The sequence below is a fragment of the Somniosus microcephalus genome, chromosome 4, assembly GCF_052327205.1.
Source record: "Somniosus microcephalus isolate GS21.2 chromosome 4, FLI_Smic_1.0, whole genome shotgun sequence".
Lineage (NCBI taxonomy): Eukaryota > Metazoa > Chordata > Chondrichthyes > Squaliformes > Somniosidae > Somniosus > Somniosus microcephalus.
In genome coordinates, this window is record NC_140990.1 from 19791093 (window position 1) to 19812640 (window position 21548).

General features: G+C 44.1%; 1 gene segment (V, D, J or C); it reads right to left on the reverse strand.

Annotated features, from left to right (window-relative positions):
• Positions 1 to 20102, reverse strand: part of LOC147118365 (T cell receptor delta constant-like) — a 27967-nt gene extending 7865 nt beyond the window's left edge. Inside the window, exon 1 of the C gene segment in view lies at positions 20054 to 20102.
• Positions 20103 to 21548: the final 1446 nt, after the last annotated feature.

The following is a 21548-nucleotide window of genomic DNA, read 5'->3' on the forward strand; positions in this document are numbered from 1 at the left end:
CAGTAGAGAGAAAGGATCTTAGCTCCGAAATTGAAGAAGTAGATTCAATTTGGGTGGAGCTAAGAAACAGCAATGGGGCAGAAAACATTGGTTGGAGTTATTTATAGGCCCTCAAACAATAGTTGTGATGTAGAGCAGAGTATAAATCAGGAAATTAGAGTTGCATGTAACAAGGATAATACAGTGACCATGGGGGACTTTAATTTACATATAGACTGAGCAAAACCAAATTTGCAGTAATAGTGTGGAGGACGAATTCATGGAATGTATCCAAGATAGTTTTCTAGATCAGTATGTTAAGGGACCAATTAGGGAACAGGCTATTTTAGATCTGGTATTGTGCAACGAGAAACCCTTGTCGTAAAGGGGCCTTTAGGGTAGTGACCATAATATGGTAGAATTTTTGATTGAGTTTGAAAGTGACTCGGTTAAATCCGAAACTAGGGTCTTAACAACAACAACAACTTGCATTTATATAGCGCCGTTAATGTAGTAAAACGTCTCAAGGCGCTGCACAGGAGTATTGTAAGGAAAAAAATTGACTCCGATCAACATAAGGATAAATTAGGGCAGATGACCAAAAGCTTGGTCAAAGCGGTAGGTTTTAAGGAGCGTCTTAAAGGAGGAATGAGAGGTAGCGAGCTGGACAGGTTTAGACAGGGAATTCCAGAGCTTAGGGTCTAGGCAACAGAAGGCACGACCACCAATGGTGGAGCGATTATAATCAGGGACCCTCAAGAGGGCAGAATTAGAGGAGCACAGATATCTCGGTGGGGTTATGGGGCTGGAGGAGATTACAGAGATAGGAAGGGGCGAGGCCATGGAGGGGTTTGAAAACAAGGATGAGAATTTTGAAATCGAGGCGCTGCTTAACCAGGAGCCAGTGTAGGTCAGCGAGCACAGGGGTGATGGGCGAACGGGACTTGGTGTGAGTTAGGGCACGGGCAGCCGAGTTTTGGATGACCTCAGGTTTATGTAGGGTGGAATGTGGGAAGCCAGCCAGGAGTGCGTTGGAATAGTCAAGTCTAGAGGTAACAAATGTGTACAAAGCAAACTACGTAGATATGAGGGGTGAGTTGGCTACGGTAGATTGGGAAACCACATTAAAAGGCATGACAGGGGACAAGCAATGGATAACATTTAAACAATTAATACATAATTTACAACAAACATACCTTCCTTTAAGGCACAAAAACCCCACAGGAAAAGTGGTCCAACCGTGGCTAACAACAGTAGTTAAAGATAGCATTAGATCAAATGACGAGGCTTATAATGTTGCCAAAAAGAGTAGTAAGCCTGAGGATTGGGAGGATTTTAGAACTCAGCTAATGAGGACCAAAACATTGATAAAGAAAGGGAAAATAGAATATGAGAGTAAACTAGTGAGAGACATAAAAGAGACTGTTAAAACTTCTATAGGTATGTAAAAATGAAAAGATTACCAAAGGCAAATGTGGGTCCCTTACAGGCTGCGAAAGGAGAGATTATAATGGGGAATAAGGAAATGGCTGAGAAATTAAACAAATACTTTGTGTCTGTCTTCCCGGAAGAAGATGCAACAAACATCCCGGAAATAGTGGACAACCAAGGGTCTAGCGAGAATGAGGAACTGAAATAAATTAGTATTCGTAACAAAGTAGCACTGGAGAAATAAATGGGACTGAAAGCCAATACATTCCCTGGACCTGATGGCCTACATCCTAGGGATTTGAAAGAGGTGGATGCATTGTTTGTCATTTTGCAAAATTCCATAGATTCTGGAATGGTACCCACGGATTGCAAGGCAGCAAATATAACCCCACTATTTAAGAAAGGAGGGAGAGCGAAAACGGGGAACTACAGAGCAGTTAGCCTGACATCAGTAGTAGGGAAATGCTAGAATCTATTGTTAAGGGCGTGCTAACAGGGCACTTAGAAAATCATAATAGGATTGGGCAGAGTCAACACTGATTTATGAAAGGGAAATCGTGTATGACAAATCTGTTAGAGCTTTTTGAGGTTGTAACTAGTAGAATAGATAAGGGGGAACCAGTGGATGAGGTGCATTTGGATTTTCAGAAGGCATTCGATAAGGTGCCACACAAGAGGTTATTAAACAATATTAGGGCTCATGGGATTGGGGGTAATATACTGGCATGGATTGAGGATTGGTTAATGGACAGAAAACAGAGAGTAGGAATAAACGGCTCCCTTTCGGGTTGGCAGGTTGTACCTAGTGGGGTACCACAGGGATCAGTGTTTGGGGCTTAGCTATTCACAATCTACATCAATAAGTTGGATGAGGGGACCAAATGTAATATATCTAGGTTTGCTGATGATAAACATTGGGTGGAATGTAAGCTGTGAGGAGGATGCAGGAGGCTTCAAGGGGATATAGACAGGGTAAATGAGTGGGCAAGAACATGGCAAATGGAATATAGTGTGGAGAAATGTGAAGTTATTCACTTTGGTAGGAAAAATAGAAAAGCAGAGTATTTTTAAAATGGTGAGAGATTGGGAAATGTTGTTGTTCAGAGGGACCTGGGTGTCCTTGTACACGAATCACTGAAAGCTAACATTCAGGTACAGCAAGCAATTAGGAAAGCAAATGGTATGTTAATTTTATTACAAGAGGATTTGAGTATGAGTAAAGACGTTTTACTGCAATTATATAGGGCCCTGGTGAGACCACACCTGGAGTATTGCATACAGTTGTGATCTCTTTACCTAAGGAAGGATATACTTGCCATAGAGGTAGTGCAACGAAGGTTCACCAGACTGGTTCCTGGGATGGGGGGATTGCCCTATGAGGAAAGATTGAGTAGAATAGGCCTATATTCTCTAGAGTTTAGAAGAATGAGAGGTGATCTCATTTAAACATACAACATTCTTACAGGGCTCGACAGGGTAGATGCAGGGAGGATGTTATCCCTGGCGGGGGAGTCGAGAACCAGGGGTCACAGTCTCAGAATAAGGGTTCGGCCATTTAGGACAGAGATGAAGAGAAATTTCTTCACTCAGAGGGTGGTGAATCTTTGGAATTCTCTACCCCAGAGGGCTGTGGATGCTCAGTCGTTGAGTATATTCAAAACAGAGTTCGATAGGTTTTAGAATATTAAGGGGTTCAACGGACATGTGGATAGTTCAGAAAGTGGAGATGAGGTAAGAGGTCAGCCATGATCTTATTGAATGGCAGAGCAGGCTCGAGGGGCCAAAAGGCCCACTCCTGCTCTTATTTCTTATGTTCTTATATGTTGCAATTAATGTGTATGTGACATGGGCTATTTGAACTTGCTCAACTCTACCCTGGTTCTAGTTCCATTTTCTACCGTGAGGACATCTGTACATCCACCGCCAAGCACGATGTTACATTTGAAAACATGCGCCTATGTGTGCATATTTGTAAATGTCTGCATATCCTGCGCCAAATGAATGGAGATATAACAAAACATTCAAATATGAGTGGTGTATGCAATGATTTACGGTCCTCCTGTACTAATCCTGGAATCACGATTCAACAAACAACATCTGGAATGAATCAGCAGACACTCAACCCACCGCTGGTTCCCTTGCCGTCGCGGATATGCGGATAGCTTAAAGCTCTCAAGTGCATTCAATTCAATATCTTTACGGAACTAATGAACACTCCCGCATAATCGCAGGAATATGGCGCTTGACGTTGAGGAGGATAGTGTTAAAATGTCACGGTTGCTATGCAGTGAACTTTTAACTGGTGCACAATAAGAAGGGTTACCAAGAACGACTCAGTGGCCAAAAAGTAAAAATTGTTTGCTCTCACCTAACGCAACGAAGCTTAATTCTCTTACCCCCACCACCCGCCCCCTCCTAATTTACAGCGAGGCGCATTTAACATTTCCGTCTCCCTAATCTACTGGCCTGAACTGTAGAACCTTGATTCTGTTTCCCATTTTGCCTGGCATTATTCCAGAATCTTTTAATGCCTTCTCAATTTCTTTTTACTTACTTGGTTCCACGATGAGATCAGTCCCAGCTCCGAACGTCAGAGGCGCGTAATAATCATTGCTACACCGTGATTCGCCTTCTAACAAATTCCTCACTCCTTTCACTGGAGCGTCCTTCACAAACTGTGAACTTTTCTACACGCTTCTCCTTACAACTCGTCTCACTTAAGTTTTATGAATATTTCCTCTCGCCAATCCCTGGTCTGTACAATTAACAACAACAACAACTTGTATTTATATAGCACCTTCAACATAGTAAAATGTCCCAAGGCGCTGCACGGGAGTATTTTAAGACAAAACATTTGGCACAGAGCCACATAAGGATAAATTAGGGCAGGTGACCAAAAGCTTGGTCAAAGCGGTAGGTTTTAAGGAGCGTCTTAAAGGAGGAAAGAGAGGTAGCGAGGCGGAGATGTTTAGGCAGGGAATTCCAGAGCTTAGGGCCTAGGCAACAAAAGGCACGACCACCAATGCTGGAGCAATTATAATCAGGGAAGCTCAGGAGGGCAGAATTAGAGGAGGGCAGGTATCTAGGTGGCGTTGTGGGACTGGCGGAGATTACAGAGGTAGGAAGGGGCAAGGCCAAGGAGGGATTTGAAAACAAAGGATGAGAATTTTGAAATCGAGGCGCTGCTTAACCGGGAGCCAATGTAGGTCAGCGAGCACAGGGTTGATGGGTGAACGGGATTTGGTGCGAGTCAGAACACGGGCAACCGAGTTTCGGATGACCTCAAGTTTACGTAGGGTGGAATGTGGGAGGCCAGCCAGGAGTGCGTTGGAATAGTCAAGTCTAAAAGTAACAAAGGCTCGGATGAGGGTTTCAGCAGCGGATGAGCTGTTGTTAATAAAAAAACAGACAGGCGAGGCTGGAATAGAACCGTAGAATCATACAGCACCGAAGCAATGCCATTCGGCCCATCGCGCCGGTGCTGGCTCTTTCCTTGTGAAATCGGCAACTAATATAATTGCCTCGTTGCATGGTTTCGTTTCAAGTCTTGACGCAAATCAGAGCTCTCTGCATTAATGAATGACAAGTTTAAATACAGGAAGAATATCTAGGAGATTTTTACTTACTTGGTTCCACACTTACTTTAGTCCCAGCTCCCAATATGAGATTGCGTTTTCTCCAGTCAGCCCCTAACTCACACATCAACATACCTCTCAACAAAAACGGCCTCAAAGCAACTTGCCTGACATTATTCTTTGGGAGTGCGTTTAAAAATCATGATAAAGTAGATCGAGAGAAACTGTTTGCACTGGTTAGTAACCAGAGGACACGCAGATTTAAGGTAATAGGCAAAAGAAAAGCCGGTGGCGTCGGAGTGGGAGAGGGAGGTGCGGGTTGAGAAAATGAGGAGATTTGATTTAACTCAGCGAATTGTTATGATCTGGAATGCGCTGTCTGAAAGGGTGGTGGAAGCAGTATCAGTGGTAACTTTCAAAAGGGAATTGGATAAATACCTGAAAAGCTAAACTTTGCAGAGCTATGGGGAAAAGAGCTGAAGGAGTTAGCCTAAATGATGGCTCTTTCAGAGAGCCGGCACAGGCGCGATGAGGGGAATGGCCTCCTGCTGTGCCGATCCTATTACACAATTCTGCATTTCAGAGCAATATCATATTACTAAATCACCTGGCCACTGCACGCCTAATTCTGGGGTGCTCTGAGCTGGATAGCTATCTTCTTAAAGTTATCTTATCGATGCAATGCCTTCACTTGTATTTCACCTACAACCTTGGCTCTTTGTCGACATTCGCCAGATACCATTCAGCAGAAAACGACATCAAGTAGAAGGAAAGACATCACAACTCGCACTTACTTGGCACAGCTGTCACTTGGGTGCCGCTGGCGAATGTTAATGTTTCAGTACCGTCGTAATAAGCGGCACAGTAACAATTACCCAGGCAGAAACCTTCCCTTGGAGAAGCGGATCCAGTTTCCAAATATTACACCACAAAGAAGCTGTACTATTCACCGAACCGGCTGCAGCGCAATATACGCCAAACTAAATCCAAGATTCGCAAATATTTTTCACCTGAAGTTAAATGTCACTACCTTATCTGCCCCTAAATGATAATACAGCATTGCATACACAAGATAACTATTTACTCACAATAAGCTTCAATTCCTTCAACTGGACTTACTCGGTTCTACAATCACTTTGGTCCCATCTCCAAATATCAGTGCAGCAACCGCTCCATATTGCACACCATGATAACTAGCCTGCAATAAACCTGCCATTGCACCAGACAATCTGGCCCCAGAAATGGCTGATCTGATCCTTACCGCCAATCCACTATCACAGAACCATCTCCTGAATCTAACAGAATTAGACACACGAAATAGGGGCAGGATCAGGCTACATGGCCCCTGGGCCCGCTCCGCTGCCCACAGGGCCATGTCCGATCCGAACCTAGACTCATGTCCAAATTCCTGCCCGCTCCCCGTAACCCTTAATTCCCTTTACTTCTAGGAAACTGTCTATTTCTGTTTTAAATTTATGTAATGATGTAGCTTCTACAGCTTTTTGGGGCAGCATATTCCATGGACCTACCACCCGCTGAGTGAAGTAGTTCCTCCTCATCTCAGTTTTGAAAGAGCAGCCCCTTATTCTAAGACTTATGCCCCCTAGTTCTAGTTTCACCCATCACCGGGAACATCCTCCCCGCATCCACCCGATCCAACCCCTTCACAATCTTATATGTTTCAATAAGATCGCCTCTCATTCTTCTGAACTCCAATGAGTAGAGTCCCAATCTACTCAACCTCTCCTCATATGTCCATCCCCTCATCCCCGGGATTAACCGAGTGAAACTTCTTTGTACTGACTCGAGAGCAAGTATGTCTTTTCTTAAGTATGGACACCAAAACTGTATACAGTATTCCAGGTGCGGTCTCACCAATACCTTGTACAACTGAAGCAATACCTCCCTATTTTTATATTCTATCCCCCTAGCAATGAAAGCCAACAATCCATTGGCCTTCTTAATCATTTGCTGCACCTGCATACCAACCTTTTGAGTTTCGTGCACCAGGACCCCCAGATCCCTTTGTACTTCAGTACTTTCCAGTTTCTTGCCATTAAGATAATAACTTGCTCTACGATTTTTCCTGCCAAAGTGCATAACCTCACACTTTCCAGTATTGTATTCCATCTGCCAAATCTCTGCCCATTTACTTAGCCTGTCTATGTCCCCTTGCAGGTTTTTTCTGTCTTCCTCACTCACTACTTTCCCTCCCATCTTAGTATCATCTGCAAACTTTGATATGTTACACTCGGTCCTCTCCTCCAAATCGTTAATATAGATTGTAAAGAGTTGGGGACCCAGCACTGACCCCTGCGGAACACCACTAGTTACTGATTGCCAGTCTGAGAATGAACCATTTATCCCAACTCTCTGCCTTCTGTTAGATAGCCAATCCTCTATCCATGCCAGAATATTACCCCCAATCCCGTGATTTTTTATCTTAAGCAATAATCTTTTGTGTGGCACCTTGTCAAATGCCTTTTGGAAGTCTAAATACACTACGTCCACTGGTTCCCCTTTATCCACCCTATATGTTACTTCCTCAAAGAACTCCAGCAAATTTGTCAAACATGACTTCCCCTTCATAAAACCATGCTGACTTTGTCCTATTAAATTATGATTATCCAAATGTCCTGTTGCTGTCTCCTTAATAATGGACTCTCGCCTCTGAGTTAGGAGGTTATGGGATCAAACTCCCACTCCAGAGACTTGAGCACATAATCCAGCCTGACACTCCCAGCGCAGCGCTGAGAGAGTGCTGCACTGTTGGCGGTGCCGGCTATCAATGAGACGTTTAACCGAGATCCTGTCCGCCCTTTTAGATGGTCATAAAAGATCCCATGGCACTAATTCAAAGAAGAGCAGAGGATTTCCCCCTGGTGTCCTGGGGCCAATATTTATTCCTCAACCAACATCACTAAAAAAAGCATATCATCTCGTCCTTATCACATTGCTGCTTGTGTGATCTTGCTGCGCGCAATTTGGCTGCTGTGTTTCTGACATTACCTCAGTGACGAAAGATGAAAAAGTATTCCATTGACCATGAAGCGCCTTGGGCCATCCTGAGATCGTGAAAGGTTTTATATTAATGCAAGTCTTTCTTTCTTTCTCAAAATTGCTACTTAGCTCGTCCTCCAGTAATTAGCACATACCACATGACATGCAACTTTTAATATTCCAAAAGGAGGAATAATTTGCTTATATGTTACTTACTGGGCTCGACAGTCACTTCAGTCCCGCTTCCAAATGTTAGTTCACCAGCATACCCTGTCACACACACTGATAACTATCCAGCTGTAAAACCCTCAGTGCGCCGCCAGGTCTCATTCCAACACATCCCATCACAAAGGGGACACGTTGTTGGAAAAGAGAATTGGGAATCAAAGAACTCCTTTAACGAGGCAAATGATTTTTACCTCGATTTATTAATAGGTACCTGCTCCCTCTACCAATATTCAACAGACGGCTAAAACCAAGCTATCGTTCCCAGCTGCAAGGACTAGGGTGGCTGGGGCAGTAGGGAGTGGGGGAGAGGCAATGTCCTTACTTTTTACTCACCCGATTCTACAATAATTTATGTCCCACTTCCGAATATGGTACTATCCCAAAATCATGCACAGTGACAACGCAACAGAAAGAAACACCGCACAGCCCTATCCGTCATTGTACTTCATAGGATGGTGCCAATAATGGCTGAAACTATTACTTTTGTTTCATTCGTTTATGGGATGTGGGCCTCGCTCGCAAGGCCAGCATTTACTGCCAACCCCTAATTGACCTTGAGAAGGTGGTGGAGAGCCGCCTTCTTGAACCGCTGCAGTCCGTGTGGTGACATACTCCCACAGTGTTGTTAGGGAGCGAGTTCCAGGATTTTGATCCAGCGACAATGAAGGATCGGCGATATATTTCCAAGTCAGGATGGTGTGTGACTTAGAGGGGAACTTGGAGGTGCTGGTGTTCCCATGCGCCTTCTGCCCTTGTCCTTCTAGGTGGAAGAGGTCGCGGGTTTGGGAGGTACTGCCGAAGAAGCCTTGGCGAGTTGCTGCAGTGCATCTTGTAGATGGTACACACTGCAGCCACGGTACGCCGGTGATGGAGGGAGGGAATGTTTAAGGTGGTGGATGGGGTGCCAATCAGACGGGCTGCTTTGTCCTGGATGGTGTCGAGCTTCTTGAGTTTTGTTGGAGCTGCAGTCATCCAAGCAAGTGGAGAGTATTCCATCACACTCCTGACTTGTGCCTTGTAGAAGGTGGAAAGGCTTTGGGGAGTCAGGAGGTGAGACACTCGCTGCAGAATACCCAGCCTCTGACCTGCTCCTGTAGCCACAGTATTTATGTGGCTGGTCCAGTTAAGTTTCTGGTCAATGGTGACCCCCCAGGATGTTGATGGTGGGGGATTCGGCGATGGTGATGTCAAAGTGCGATGATTTTTTAATGCAGAGAATTGTTGTGATCTGGAATGCACTGTCTGAAAGGCTGGTGGAAGCACATACAATAGTAAGTTTGAAAAGGAAATTTGATAAATACTTGAAAAAGGAAACATTTGCACGGCTATGGGGAAGGGGCAGGGCGGATTCGAACCAATTGGACTGCTCCTTGAAAGAGCCTGCACAGGAACGATGGACTGAATGACCGCCTTCTGTGTTGTAAGATTCTATGATTCTATGCTTGGTAGGATACAGTGGCACAAAGTCGCTCATGTGCATTGAATCAATAGCAATAACAATTTATACTCACTTGGTTCCACTCTAAGTTTAATCTCTTCACCTAATGTTAGCTGACCAGATAGCCAGTGTACACAGTGCTGAGTCTTTGTGCATGGACCGCCTATCGCACACAGATCCTGCCATTGTGAATTCTGTGAAGCCCATAACTATCGGTATTGGTCACCACACAATGATATCTGGTCTCCATATTATAAAAAAGATATCGAGGCACTGGAAAAGGTGCAAAAAGATTTACAAGGATGATACCAGAACTGGGAGGTTATTACTGTCAGGAAAGATTGAACAAGCTGGGGCCTTTTGCTCTAGATAAGAGAAGGCGGAGGGGTGACCTAATAGAGCTTATTTAAAATTATGAAGGTGTTTGATAGGGTAGACATAGGTAGGTTTTACCACATGTGGGGTAATCCAAAGCTAGGGACCATGAATATAAGACAGTCACTAATAAATCCAATTGGGAATTCAGGATAAACTTATTTACCCAGCGAGTGATGAGAATGTGGAACTCGCTCCCACAAGGAATGGTTGAGGTGGATAATACAGATGCATTTAAGGGGAAGCTAGATAAAGACATAAAGAAATGTATAGAATGATATATTGATAGGGTGAGATAAATTAGGATGGGAGAAGGCTCCTGTGGAGCATAAACACGGGCAAGGGCCTATTGGGCCAAATGGCTTGTTTCTGATCCGTAAATTCAATGTAATTTTATGTATCAAACATTTTCAACGCACAAAGCGTGTGACTGCGGCCCATCAGTTTGACAAAGAGAAAATATCAGCATTGAAGAGGAGCAAAGACAGAGAACTTGTAGGCCCCACTGCAGAATAGAGTTTTTAGTAACACAGTGAGGCGTGTTGATTTCAATCAATCAGAACTCGTTCCAATTAATGTCGTATTGGGAAAACTATATTTTTTCAAAACTGAGCAATTGCCTTTGGATCATTCTGGTGCCAAGAGTCACCTGACAAGCCCTCAGTACATCTAAGAGATTTATTCTTGCGAGGAACCGTTTATGTACAAATGTAGAAGGCACATCTCTCCCTCACTATAGAATTTGTTATGTTCACTCCTCTCGATGCCAATTTACAATTTTACTCCCCCCCCACCCCACCCTCGCCCCCCCCGATTTTGCAAGAGATAAACAACTTCTGCACGCAAAATGAATCTAGTCAAATCGACACTAATAGTTTATACTCACTCGGCTCCACGGTCAATTCGGTCCCACTACCGAATGTTAACTTGTTATAACCTGCAGCAGACACAGTGATAAATCCCCATGTCGAAACTCCTTCTGTGTTGTAAGATTTTATGAATGCGCAAAAGTGTTGATCCCTACTTATCAGTGGTCAATCCACCCCCATCCCACAAGTTTAGACTAGAAAAGCGTTTTGCACATACATTAAAATAGGAAATCTCAGTTATTTTTTTACTATAACCAGATCCAGACCGAAGACGTTAGATGACTTACTGGGTTCCACAGTGAGTTTGCTCCCACTACCAAAGAGAAGCTTGCTCGTTCTGGTGATAGCACAACAGTACCAGATGTTACAAAAACAGGTCCAACCACATGAACAGCAATGTAACGGTGTTTTTCTCTGGTTTTGAATTTTGGGTATACTTTGAGATTCTAATTCCTTCCATTGCCAGTTAGATTAACTGCTGAAATACATATAACTATTTTCCCTCCACCAATTAAACTTAATTTACTTTGCTTTGCACTATATTAAAAGCGCAAGTAATGGATAGCAGTCCATCTTTTCTTCCTTCACATCATTTTCCATTAACATCCATCTGAAACCAACTCTTGGGGGAATTGTTTGACATCAAAATGATTATGATATCAGTACGTTCGATATATCTTAGCTTCTTTGTGTGTGTGGGGTACCGGGGTGGGGAGCGGGCGACTTATCAATTTTCTACCTTGAGACTTGATTTCACATATGCATGTTATAGTTCTGCGTTGGCGGTTTAAAACAAACAAAGCGATGTGTTGAGAAGGACAGATAAGCTTGTATTTACTCGAATCTACGGTTATCTGAGTCCACTTTCGCAATGGCAGTTTTCTATCCCGGTAATATTACACAATTCTGCATTTCAGGGCAATATCATATTACTAAGACACCTGGCCACTGCACGCCTAATTCAGGGCTGTTCTGAGCTGGATAGCTGTCTTCTATTTTATCGATGCAATGCCTTCACTTGTATTTCACTTGCTACCTTGGCTCTTTGCCGACATTCGCCAGATACCATTCAGCAGAAAACGACATCAAGTAGAAGGAAAGACATCACAACTCGCACTTACTTGGCACAGCTGTCACTTGGGTGCCGCTGCCGAATGTTAATGTTTCAGTATCGTCGTAATAAGCGGCACAGTAACAATTACCCAGGCAGAAACCTTCCCTTGGAGAAGCGGATCCAGTTTCCAACTATTACACCACAAAGAAGCTGTACTATTCACCAAATCGGCTGCAGTGCAATATACGCCAAACTAAATCCAAGATTCGTGAATATTTTTCACCTGAAGCTATCTGCCCCTAAATGATAATATAACACTGCATACACAAGATAACTATTTACACATACTAACAATACGCTTCAATTCCTTAAACTGGACTTACTCGTTTCTACAATCACTTTGGTCCCATCTCCAAATATCAGTGCAGCAGCCACTCCATATTGCACACCATGATAACTAGCCTGCAATAAACCTGCCTTTGCACCAGACATTCTGCCCCCAGAAATTAGACTACTAACGGGTGCATTATATGTTTATCAAGCTTGGTGCCGTGTTTAGTCATAGCCCAATATGGGGTACATATCCTTACTTTAAGTCTCAGTGGGTTACGCTCTCGCCTCTGAGTTAGGAGGTTATGGGACCAAACTCCCACTCCAGAGACTTCAGCACATAATCCAGCCTGACACTCCCAGCGCAGTGCTGAGAGAGTGCTGCACTTTTGGCGGTGCCGGCTATCAATGAGACGTTAAACCGAGATCCCGTCCGCCCTTTTAGGTGGTCATAAAAGATCCCATGGCACTATTACAAAGCAGAGCAGAGGATTTGCCCCTCGGTGTCCTGGGGCCAATATTTATTCTTCAACCAACATCAATAACAAAAATCTCTTCCTTATCACACTGCTGTTTGCGGGATCTTGCTGTGCGCAATTTGGCTGCTGTGTTTCCGACGTTACCACAGAGACTACAGATCACAAAGTATTCCACTGACTATGAAGCGCCTTGGGCCGTCCTGAGGTCGTGAACGGTTTTATATTAATGCAAGTCTTTCTTTCTTTCTCAAAATTGTTACTTAGCTCGTCCTCCAGTATTTAGCACATACCACATGACATGCAACTTTTAATATTCCAAAAGGAGGAATAATTTGCTCATATGTTACTTACTCGGCTCGACAGTCACTTCAGTCCCGCTTCCAAATGTTAGTTCATCAGCATACCCTGTCACACACACTGATAACTATCCAGCTGTAAAACCCTCAGTGCGCCGCCAGGTCTCATTCCAACACATCCCATCACAAAGGGGACACGTTGTTGGAAAAGATAATTAGGAACCAAAGAACTCCTTTAACGGGGCAAATGATCTTTACCTCGATTTATTAATAGGTACCTGCTCCCTCTACCAATATTCAACAGACGGCTAAAACCAGGCTATCGTTCCCAGCTGCAAGGGCTGGGGTGGCTGGGGCAGTGGGGAGTGGGGGAGAGACAGTGTCCTTACTTTATACTCACTGGATTCTACAATAATTTAGGTCCCACTTCCGAATATGGTACTATCCCAAAATCCTGCACAGTGACAACTCAACAGAAAGAAATAACGCACAGCCCTATCAGCCATTGCACTTCATAGAATGGTGCCAATAATGGCCAAACTTTTTAATTTTTGTTTTATTCGTTTATGGGATGTGCGCCTCGCTGGCAAGGCCAGCATTTCCGGCCCACACCTAATTGCCCTTGAGAAGGTGGTGGTGAGCCGCCTTCTTGAACCACTGCAGTCCGTGTGGTGAAGGTACTCCCACCGTGCTGGTAGGGAGGGAGTTCCAGGATTTTGACCCAGCGACGATGAAGGACTGGCGATGTATTTCCAAGTCAATATGGTGTGTGACATGGAGGGGAACTTGAAGGTGATGGTGTTCCCATGCGCCTGCTGCCCTTGTCCTTCTAGGTGGAAGAGTTCGCGGGTTTGGGAGGTGTTGCCGAAGAAGCCTTGGCGAGTTGCTGCAGTGCATCTTGTAGATGGTACACACTGCAGCCACGGTACGCCAGTGATGGAGGGAGGGAATGTTTAAGGTGGTGGATAGGGTGCCAATCAGACGGGCTGCTTTGTCCTGGATGGTGTCGAGCTTCTGGAGTTTTGTTGGAGCTGCACTCATCCAGGCAAGTGAAGAGTATTCCATCACACTGCTGACTTGTGCCTCGTAGAAGGTGGAAAGGCTTTGGGGAGTCAGCAGGTGAGACACTCGCTGCAGAATACCCAGCCTCTGACCTGCTCCTGTAGCCACAGTATTTATGTGGCTGGTCCAGTTAAGTTTCTGGTCAATGGTGACCCCCCAGGATGTTGATGGTGGGGGATTCGGCGATGGTAATGTCAAAGGGCGATGATTTTTTAATGCAGAGAATTGTTGTGATCTGGAATGCACTGTCTGAAAAGCTGGTGGAAGCACATACAATAGTAAGTTTGAAAAGGGAATTTGATAAATACTTGAAAAAGGAAACATTTGCACGGCTATGGGGAAAGAGCAGGGCGGATTCGAACCAATTGGACTGCTCGTTGAAAGAGCCTGCACAGGAACGATGGACTGAATGACCTCCTTCTGTGCTGTAAGATTCTTTCATTCTATGCTTGGTAGGATACAGTGGCACAAAATCGCTCATGTGCATTGAATCAATAGCAATAACAATTTTTACTCACTTGGTTCCACTCTCAGTTTAATCTCTTCACCTAATGTTAGCTGACCAGTTAGCCAGTGTACACAGTGCTGAGTCTTTGTGCATGGACCGCCTATCACACACAGATCCTGCCATTGTAAATTCTGTGAAGCCCATAACTATCGGTATTGGACACCACACAATAATATCTGGTCTCCATATTATAAAAAAGATATAGAGGCACTGGAAAAGGTGCAAAAAGATTTACAAGGATGATACCAGAACTGGGAGGTTATTACTGTCAGGAAAGATTGAACAAGTTGGGGCTTTTTGCTCTAGATAAGAGAAGGCGGAGGGCTGAACTAATAGAGCTTACTTAAAATTCTGAAGGTGTTTGATAGGGTAGACATAGATAGGTTTTACCACATGTGGGGTAATCCAAAGCTAGGGACCATGAATATAAGGCAGTCACTAATAAATCCAATTGGGAATTCAGGAGAAACTTATTTAACCAACGAGTGATGAGAATGTGGAACTCACTCCCACAAGGAATGGTTGAGGCGGATAACACAGATTCATTTAAGGGGAAGCTAGATAAAGACATAAAGAAATGTATAGAATCAAAGATTTTCAACGCACAAGGCGTGTGACTGCGGCCCATCAGTTTGAGAAAGAAAAAATATCAGCACTGAAGAGGAGCAAAGACAGAGAACTTGTAGGCCCCACTACAGAATGGAGTTTTTAGTAACACAGGGAGGCGTGTTGGTTTCAATCAATCCGACCTCGTTCCAATTAATGTTGTATTGGAAAAAAATATATTTTCAGAAATTATCAATTTCCTTTGGATCATTCTGGTACCAAGAGTCACCTGACAAGCCCTCAGTACATTTAAGAGATTTATTTTTGCGAGGAACCGTTTATGTACAAATGTAGATGGCACATCTCTCCCTCACTATAGAATTTGTTATGTTCATTCTTCTCGATGCAAATTTACAATTTTGCTCCACCCCCACCCCACCCTCGCCCCCCCCCCCCGATTTTGCAAGAGACAAACAACTTCTGCACGCAAAATGAATCTGGTCAAATCGATACTAATATTTTATACTCACTTGGCTCCACGGTCAATTCGGTCCCACTACCGAATGTTAACTTGTCAGAACACAGTGATACATCCCCATGTCGAAACTCCTTCTGTGTTGTAAGGTTTTATGAATGCGCAAAAGTGTTGATCCCTAATTATCAGTGGTGAATCCACCCCCCATCCCACAAGTTTAGACTAGAAAAGCGTTTTGCACATACATTAAATAGGAAATCTCAGATATTTTTTGCTATAACCAGATCCAGATCGAAGACGTTAGATACCTTACTGGGTTCCACAGTGAGTCTGGTCCCACTACCAAAGAGAAGCTTGCGCGTTCTGGTGATAGCACAACGGTACCAGATGTTACAAGAACAAGTCCAACCACATGAACAGCAATGTAACAGGGTTTATCTCTCGTTTTGAATTTTGAATATACTTTGAGATTCTAATTGCTTCCATTGCCAGGTCAGGTTAACTGCTGAAATACATATAACTGTTTTCCCTCCACCAATTAAATTTAACTCACTTTGCTTTGCACTATTTTAAAAGCGCAAGAAATGGACATCAGTCCACCTTTCTCTCCTTCCCATCATTTTCCATTAACATCCATCTGAAACTAACTCTTGGGGGAATTGTTTGACATCAAAATGATTATGATATCAGTACGTTCGATATATCTTAGCTTCTTTGTATGTGTGGGGTGGCGGGGTGGGGAGCGGGCGACTTATCAATTTTCTACCTTGAGACTTAATTTCACATATGCATGTTATAGTTCTGCGTTGGTGGTTTAAAACAAACAAAGCGATGTGTTGAGAAGGACAGATAAGCTTGCATTTACTCGAATCTACGGTTATCTGAGTCCACTTTCGCAATGGCAGTTTTCTCTCCCGGTAATATTACACAATTCTGCATTTCAGAGCAATATCATATTACTAAGACACCTTGGCCACCGCACGCCTAATTCAGGGCTGTTCTGAGCTGGATAGCTATCTTCTTAAAGTTATCTTATCGATGCAATGCCTTTACTTGTATTTCACCTGCTATCTTGGCTCTTTGCTGACATTCGCCAGATACCATTCAGCAGCAAACGACATCAAGTAGAAGGAAAGACATCACAACTCGCACTTACTTGGCACAGCTGTCACTTGGGTGCCGCTGCCGAATGTTAATTTTTCAATAGTGTAATAAGCGGCACAGTAACAATTACCCAGGCAGAAACCTTCCATTGGAGAAGCTGATCCAGCTTCCAGCTATTACACTACAAAGAAGTTGTACTATTCACTAAATCGGCTGCAGCGCAATATGCAGGAGGTCACGCGAACCTAAATCCAAGATTTAGAAACATTTTCCACCTGAAGTTAAAAGTCACTACTTTATCTGCCCCTAAATGATAATACAACATTGCATACACAAGACAACTATTTACACATACTAACAATAAGCTTCAATTCCTTCAACTGGACTTACTCTGTTCTACAATCACTCTGGTCCCATCTCCAAATATCAGTGTAGTATATCGTCCCACATTGTGCACAATGATAAGTAGCCTACCATAAATCTGCCATTGCACCTGGCATTCTGGTCCCAGGAATTAGATTACCAACGGGTGCATTATATGTTTATCAAGCTTCGTGCCGTGTTTTTTTGTCATAGCCCAATACAGATATATGGGATACAATATCCTTACTCTAAGGCTCAGTGGGTTACGCTCTCGCCTCTGAGTTAGAATGTTGCGGGTTCGAACTCCCACTCCAGAGACTTGAGCACATAATCCAGCCTGACACCCCCAGCGCAGTGCTGAGAGCGTGCTGCACTGTTGGAGGTGCCGGCTATCAATGAGACGTTAAACCGAGACCCCGTCCGCCCTCTAAGGTGGACATAAAAGATCCCATGGCACTATTTCAAAGAAGAGCAGAGGATTCCCCCCTCGGTGTCCTGGGTCCAATATTTATTCTTCAACCCACATCAATAAAAAAAATCTCTTCCTTATCACACTGCTGTTTGCGGGATCTTGCTGTGCGCAATTTGGCTGCTGTGTTTCCGACGTTACCACAGAGACTACAGATCACAAAGTATTCCATTGACTATGAAGCGCCTTGGGCCGTCCTGAGGTCGTGAACGGTTTTATATTAATGCAAGTCTTTCTTTCTAAAAATTGTTACTTAGCTCGTCCTCCAGTATTTAGCACATACCACATGACATGCAACTTTTAATATTCCAAAAGGAGGAATAATTTGCTCATATGTTACTTACTGGGCTCGACAGTCACTTCAGTCCCGCTTCCAAATGTTAGTGCATCAGCATACCCTGTCACACACACTGATAACAATCCAGCTGTAAAACCCTCAGTGCGCCGCCAGCTCTCATTCCATCACATCCCATCACAAAGAGGACACGTTGTTGGAAAAGTGAATTGGGAATCAAAGAACTCCTTGAACGGGGCAAATGCTCTTTACCTCGATTTATTAATAGGTACCTGCTCCCTCTACCAATATTCAACAGACGGCTAAAACCAGGCTATCGTTCCCAGCTGCAAGGGCTGTGGTGGTTGGGGCAGTGGGGAGTGGGGGAGAGACAATGACGTTACTTTTTACTCACCAGCTTCTACGATAATTTTCATCCCACTTCCGAATATGGTACTATCCCAATATCATGCACAGTGACAACTGAGCAGAGAGATATAACTCACAGACTTATCAGCCATTGTACTTCATAGGATTGTGCCAATAATGGGTAAACGTAAAAAAATATTCGGTTATGGAATGTGGGCCTCGCTGGAAAGGCCAGCATTGATTGCCCATCTCTAATTGCCCTTGAGAAGGTGGCGGTGAGCCGCCTTCTTGAACCGCTGCAGACCGTGTGGTGAAGGTACTCCCACAGAGCTTTTATGGATGGAGTTACATGATTTTGACCCAGCGACAATGAAGGATCGGCGATATATTTCCAAATCAGGATGGTGTGTGACTTGGAAGGGAACTTGAAGGTGATGGTGTTCCCATGCACCTGCTGCCCTTGTCCTTCTAGGTGGAAGAGGTCGCGGGTTTGGGAGGTGCTGCCGAAGACACTTTGGCGAGTTGCTGCAGTGCATCTTGTAGATGGTACACACTGCAGCCATGGTGTGCCGGTGGTGGAGGGAGTGAATGTTTAAGGTGGTGGATGGGGTGCCAATCAAGTGGGCTGCTCTTTCCAGGATGGTGTCGAGCTTCTTGAGTGTTGTTGAGCTACACTCATCCATGCAACTGGAGAGTATTCCATCACACTCCTTACTTGTGCCTTGTAGATGTTGGAAAGGCATTGGGTTGTCAGGAGGTGAGACACTCATCGCAGAATACCCAGCCTCTGACCTGCTCTTGTTGCCACATTATTTATGTGGCTGGTCCAGTTACATTTCTGGCCAATGGTGACCCCCATGATGTTAGAAACATAGCAACATAGAAAAATAGGAGCAGGAGTAGGCCATTTGGCCCTTCGAGTCTGCTCCACCGTTCAATATGATCATAGCTGATCCTCTATCTCAATGCCATATTCCCACTCTCTCCCCATACCCCTTGATGCCTTTTGTGTCTAGAAATCTATCTATCTCCTTCTTAAATATTTTCAGTGACTTATCCCCCACAGCCTTCTGTGGTAGAGAATTCTACAGGTTCATCACCCTCTGAGTGAAGAAATTTCTCCTCATCTCAGTCCTCAATGTCTTACCCCGTATCCTGAGACTGCAACCCCTCGTTCTAGACCCCCCAGACAGGGAAACATCCTCCCTGCATCCAGTCTGTCCAGCCCTGGCAGAACTTTATACGTTTCGACGATAAAATTTTGATGGTGGTGGATTCGGCGATGGTAAGGTCAAAGGTCGGTGATTTTTTTAACGCAGCGAATTCTGATCTGGAAGGCACGGACTGAAAGGCTGGTGGAAGCACATTCAATAGTAACTTTCAAAATGGAATTGGCTAAACACTTGAAAAAGGAAACATTTGCAGGACTATGGGGAAGGAGCAGGGTGGATTCGAACCAATTGGACAGCTCTTGGAAAGAGCTGGCACAGGAACGATGGACTGAATGGCCTCCTTCTGTGTTGTAAGATTCTATGATTCTATGCTTCACGTATTGGGAAAAAATTATATTTTCAAAACTGATCAATTTCCTTTGGATCATTCTGCTACCAGGGGTCACCTGATAAGCCCACAGTACATCTAAGAGATTTATTCTTGCGAGGAACCTCCCTCACTATAGAATTTGTTATGTCCACTCTTCTCGATGCCAATTTACAATTTTGCTTCCCCCCACCCCCATCCTCGCCCACCCCCCCAGATTTTGCAAGAGATAAACAACTTCTGCACGCAAAATGAATCTGGTCAAATCGATACAAATAGTTTATACTCACTCGGCCCCACGGTCAATTCGGTCCCACTACCGAATGTTAACTTGTTATAATTTCCACCAAACACCGTGATAAATCTCCATGTCGAAACTCCTTCTAAAGCACAGGCAGGGCGTGTGGATGCCATTAAGCCTAACATGGTTATACTCATTCGGCACGGGAGCTAACCGAGTCCCACAGCCGAAGATTCTTTTCTGAAGTCCGCTTAAGTCAAGTGTTAATTGTAAATCAGAAAATCGTCGCGATGATCACTTATTCCTCATCAATTGCACCCCAACTCTAAGCAGAACCGCATCGATCGCGAGTTTAAGAATTGACAATTCGAAGCGAAGCGAAGTTTGGGGACAATTCCTTTGGTCTCTTTCCATAGGACCCCTCAAAGCCTTACCAAAATACTGCGTTTGCGATTTCGTTAGAGATAGAAGCAGTGGAAATAGAAGCTCCGTCGTTGAGTGTATTCAAGACGGACATGGATAGATTTTTGGGCATTAAGGGAATCAAGTGATATGGGGATATTGCGGGAAAGTGGAGATGAGGTAGAAAATCAGCCATGATCTTATTGAATGGCTGAGCAGGCTCGAGAGGCTGCGTGGCCTCCTATTTCTTATGTTCTTATATGCTTACTGGGTTCTACCATCCATTCGGTCCCATTCCCAAATACCCTCTTCGCACTCTTACCGGCATTTGCACATTGGTAAACTTTAAGCTCCAGACTTGCCTGAACTTGATCCATTGAATGGTACATTGTACCTGATCACTTACAACACTTGTAAACTGTACCTTTACAAGGTGTGTGCAATCAAACATGTATATTTCACGGTTGTTAGACGTAAATTCGAACATCCACGGGTGAGTGGGCGGGTAAAGGAGTTTTGTGGGTCGCTATCTGCACTGGTGGAAGCAGATTCAATAGTAACTTTCAAAAGGGAATTGGATAAATGCTTTAAGGCGAATAAATTGCAGAGCTATAGAAAAGGCCAGGTGTAAGGGAATAATTGGATAGCTCTTTCAAACAGCCGGCACAGGAACGATGAGCGAATGGCGATAACCTTAAAAGCTTCATAAAGATTTTGCACTGGTCGGCATTCATGACGAAATGTTAAACGCCATGACTAAGCAATTGCTTATGATTTTGACAGAAAGGCAAGTGCCGAAGGGAATAGATATGGCGAACTTACGCTCATAGCACTCAGAGGATTATTTATCAGCCGTAGTTTGCGTTTGCCGGCTTCACTCACAAGTGTAGCATGAAAAAGAGACGAGGGAAAAGCAATTTTAAAGCTTTAACTATCCGGATTTTAGCTTAAACGAAGCGTATGTGAGCTAAATTGCAGAGGCAATTTGCCGATTTACGCACGGGACATCTTTAAAAGTGTTGCTTAATCGCACACACGCAGGTCAGTGAAACATCTCCCGCTAGTACACACGAGTGTGTTCGTGCTGACGACTGGATGTCGGTTAAAAAAGAAAAGGCCCTCACTTTGTATCATCCGCCAAA